Source organism: Penaeus vannamei, chromosome 5 (assembly GCF_042767895.1).
Source record: "Penaeus vannamei isolate JL-2024 chromosome 5, ASM4276789v1, whole genome shotgun sequence".
Lineage (NCBI taxonomy): Eukaryota > Metazoa > Arthropoda > Malacostraca > Decapoda > Penaeidae > Penaeus > Penaeus vannamei.
This window is the reverse complement of record NC_091553.1, coordinates 32,870,076-32,875,075: the sequence shown is the minus strand read 5'-3', so window position 1 is coordinate 32,875,075 and position 5,000 is coordinate 32,870,076.

The following is a 5,000-nucleotide window of genomic DNA, read 5'->3' as shown; positions in this document are numbered from 1 at the left end:
TTATACTTTACTGCTTTGGCTATTTGTCAAATGATTTGATTTCGATAATTCTGAATCAATCTTTGGCGGGCCGAATTAAAACGATCAATGGGCCGTAGTTTGCTCATCCCTGAGCTACACTGTTTCATCCTATTGTTGATAAGGTAATTATTCTCTCTATCTTCTTCCATGTTTATTTATGTTTCCGAAAGTCCTAAGACCGAAAACTCTCTCAACCGTGAAAGAAATGCTTTGGCTTATAATCCAACAAAAAGAAAACAAATTAATACTACAGTGTGTGTGTAAGTTTATATATGTATCATACTCAAAATGCAATTTAGAGGCACCGCCCCGAAAATGTGACGCATGTACGTAGACCCGCTATATTTAAAGGGAATGCAAGATCTCAAACCGTGCCCAATCGCCTCTACTCTATCATAGCCTTCCATAGCACCCTCGATCATCTCCATAACCCATTCCATTGTTTATGGGTGTTTAAGGGGTCTATAAGGGGTATACGAGTACTCAAACCATGTCCATTCTCATTTACTCTGTGATAGCTTTCCATAGCACCCTGGACCACTTCTGTAACCCTTGTCGTTGTTAAGGGGTGCATTTAAGGGGTTTGGGTTTTCGCATCCTGTCCCCTTATCAGAACACCACATAGCCTAAGCCACACAAGACCTCGAGACCTTTCTAACGTGCCCAAGAACTCTCCCCCCCCCCCAACTCCTTGTGGTTGCTGAGAAAAAGTGAACTTCAGTAGGTCTCTAGTCATGGTTTATGGTTTTACGGTATGAAAGTTGTTAATATATAGCCCTATGGCCGGCCCCCTTGTTTTCGGTTCAGTTGGATGGGGATTGATTGTGTTTATTTTTTTCCGGGTTGGGGTCCCTGGCCAGGGCCTGAATATACATACATACAGGTATATATATATATATATATATATATATATATATATATATATATATATATATATATATATATGTATATATATACATATATGTAAATACATATATTCATATATATACATATATGTGTGTGTGCGTATGTGCGTGTGTGTGGGTGTGAACATCCGTGTAATATATATATATATATATATATATATATATATATATATACATATACATATATTTTTTTACTCCGCTCCATGGGATCCAAGGATATTGCTTACGACAATATGATGACGGAACATTGGTGTTCATAACCTGAAATTTTCAACTCTCTGCTGCAGATATTGATGGCATGACAGTCTAAGAAAGCAGCCCCTGTCATGGATGTGCATCAGAAGCATTGAATTCCTCCATGCAGAAGTTGGACCAGTCGACATTCACTGGCGCCTGGCTAACATTTATGGAGCCGAGGCAGTTGATGGAGATGGGTTCGTCGATTCCGGAATGGCGACAGAGATTGAGTGACGAATCGCGCCTCCTAGCACAGCCACCACTCTGGAAAATGCAGTCAGCCTCGATCAACTCCTCCGCGATAATCGGCGGATAACGGTCAATGAAATGCGTGCAGAGTTGTCATCCAGTCCTGCAGGCATTTCATTTTCTGTTATCCGCCGATTAGCGCAGATGAGTTGATCGATGATCACTTCATTTAACGAAGTGGTGGATGTGCAATGGCGTCCGGACCGCGATTTGTCACTCACATCTCTGTATATATATATACATGTGTGTGTGTTTACACACACACACACACACACACATATATATGGGTGAGTGCTTCGTCCTCAGGGTGATGTGAAGAGATGGTGTGGTAGCCTAGGTAGTGTTGCTTGCATATGTTTTCACTTTCAGCTGCCACCGCTCTCTAGCCTAGTGCAAAAAAGGGAGCAGCTACACATAGGCCAGCCCTGCTGTTTCATAGCCTTTTCATCATCAAGGCTTCTGCAGTGCCTTTTCATATCCACCCATGGAAACTGAGCATTTTGCTGTCCCAGGCTAAATTGTGGGGATCTCAGAGCAACAGGAGGCCCTAGAGGTACGGTCTTGGCCCACCAACGTGTGGATGTGCCCTGTCTCTGTACCAACTCCAGCCCCTCAACCCCTGGGATAAATAGGTGGCTCAGGGAAGGTGGGCCTTGCTAGTCCTCCTTCCTCCAGATAGAAACTCCCTGATAGTATCTGTTATAAATGAGAATACTTGGGAGGGGTACTGCCCCTCTCACCAAGCGAGTGAGCTGATCTTTGGGTTCCATTGGGAGGGCGATTGCTAAGGCACAAGATGGGAACGAGAGTTACTTGTCCTGCCTGTGCCCTAGCAGACGCCAACCCAGTGTGAGGCCTATAGGGCATAGCCCAAGGGAATCCCATAGATGGACATGGGGCCCCATCGCTAGCCAACAAATTAGGCATATAGATTATATTGTTCATATAAATTTCCCACAAAGGTCATGGACCTTGACTTTGCTGACGATGTTGCTATCTTGTGTAAAGTCAAAGGCACAGACCCTAGGCTTAGAGGTATCTTGGATCAAGACCAAGACCCAGGATTTTGGGGGCCTGCTAGGGGAATCTGTTCAGGCGATGAATGCTTGTGGTGAGGAAGTTGAAGTCACAGAGAGCTTTACATACCTACGTGCAATTCATGTCTCTAAGGTGTCAGACCAGAAAGTCAGTAGATGGAGTAGTCTAGCAGAAGCCATGCACTCAATTAACGAGTATCTATGTGGAAGGACTATCGGCCTTTTCGTAGCATCCCGAAACTCCAAACACTTTGATACATGTTTGTCGTATCAGGGGGAAGTTTAAATCAGTAGTAAGTCGAGGAGGTTCCGTTGCGCATACGCGCATCAACTGCAGTTTGTGTTTACGATGGGCTATTTTTAGAATAGCACATGTTCATGTTTACATTTTGTACAACGTCCAACAGAAAGTTGCAATGGATTTTCAGGCATTTTTGTCTTCATAAAGTCTTGTTGGCCTGGTATCCTACACATTAAATAAAATACCTTTAATTCATTTATTGACTGCATGGAGGTATGAATAAAAGTAGGTCTACTTAATTCCTTCAAGCTGAGTAAAAAATACAGGCCTTTGGCTTGACTCCCACTGCGTGCAATTCCATTTGAGAATCATTCATACATACACATAATCGCCTACTCTTCTCATCCACGGGGCTATTTTGATAGTTCAATGAAAACATAACCATTAAAATAATTATTTTTCATCGTTTTTGAAAACTGAAAAGATCAAAAGGATCGCCCATATTCACAAAGCATCCCTAACTTTTGTTACGTTATCAAGATAAACCCCATGTGTTTTTTCCAAAAATTGAATCAGAGACTATGATACCTCGAGTTGCTTGTGATCTAGCCTTCCCCGTTGTATCATGGTCGCTACAAAACACGATCATCAAAGTTTGCACTGGCATAGCATTAAAGTCGCATTTCAATTATTTTTGTAACAAATGTCGACAGCTACACCGTGAGCCTTGCAAGGGACCTATTACTTGCATAATTCGTGACTGCCAACTCTGGCTATACGGGCACCTTGTTCAGTTTCCTGTGGATGACCTTGCCCAACAGGGTATTTCTTCATGAGACAATCCTGCATGGAGGAAGCCCGTTCGGACGACTAAGGAAGTCGTGGCTTATGCATTTGATCAGACCTACCGTGAGGAACTAGAGATGCCTGGTGTGTCGCCATGTGAGAAACTTGCCAGAAGCAAAAGGCATCTTTTCCAGCAGTTACGGGAAACGCGACACCTCTTGCACGACAGGAATCGAGCAGACGGTTAACTTTAAATGAGTCGCCAGATGCATTCCTCCTACTTTGGATATTTCATGCATATTCATACTTATATTGGATATCTATAACACCACACTACCCACCATAAGATATCAAAATCCATCTTGGATATCATATTCCAAAACAGTTTACCTGTTGAAAAAAGAGCCAGTACAGTAAAATAGCTGACCGCCAACCGCGATCATTCCCATTACGTCACAAAAATGGGCGGAGCTTAGAGGCCTGTCTCGCCTCCGATCACGAGACACGAAGTGTCTCGTGATCGGTGTCTCGGAGTGTTTCGCGACACCCTAATTGCTACAGGAAAAGATGCCTAAAGGATGAATGTAGCTTTGCTCCCCCGTCGGTATCACCCCCATTGATATATATATTTATGTAGATAGACTGATATACATATACAAATATATGATATATGATATACTCATACATATAAAAATATATATACGTGCAGCAGCACGATTAGTGTGGCTACACCTATTACTGATCGGGCAGCAACGACGGTCACCAACTCCAGGGAGTAGCCATAGCCATCTCCAGCAGACTCCAGCCCTCGGTAGTAAAGGTTACTCCAGTCGATGAGTGTATAATCGTATTGAGACTGAAGATAGCAATTGGCTTTATTTCTCCTTTTGCTGTGTATACTCTTACCGGTGTTTGTAAACTCGATGTGAGACATGCTCTACGCCAAACTTTCATCTGTGGCAGACAGTTGCGGGGGTTATATGCTGTCCTGGCCGGCATCTGGCGGCCCGGTACCGTTCTCCCTGACCTGTTGAGGGGTGTGGTCATCCCTCTCAGGAATGGGAAGATCGACCAATAGGACTGCAGCAATCAAAGAGGCATCACACTGCTCAGTATACTAGGCAAGGTTCTTGTCCACATCCTTCTGAGACGTATCAAAGACTACCTACTGAGGCACCAGAGGCCAGAGCAATCTGATTCACTCCTGGTAAGTCCACAGTAGACCATATCCTTGCACTTCGAGTCATTGTAGAACACCATCACGAGTTCAGGGGTGGGGGGGCTGTCGAGATTCTTTCATGTTCAGGAGTGAGACAGGGCTGCTTTCTTGCACCAACACTTTTCAACACTTGCATGGACTGGATACTGGGCAGAGCTACTATCAAAATCTTTGTGGAGCAACTCTGAGCAATATCAAGGTTACTGACCTTGACTTTGCTGATGATGTTGCTATTCTATCTGAGTCTTTGGACACCTTAGTGGTGGCTCAGGATGCATTTAGTAATGAAGTGAAGCTCTTGGGTC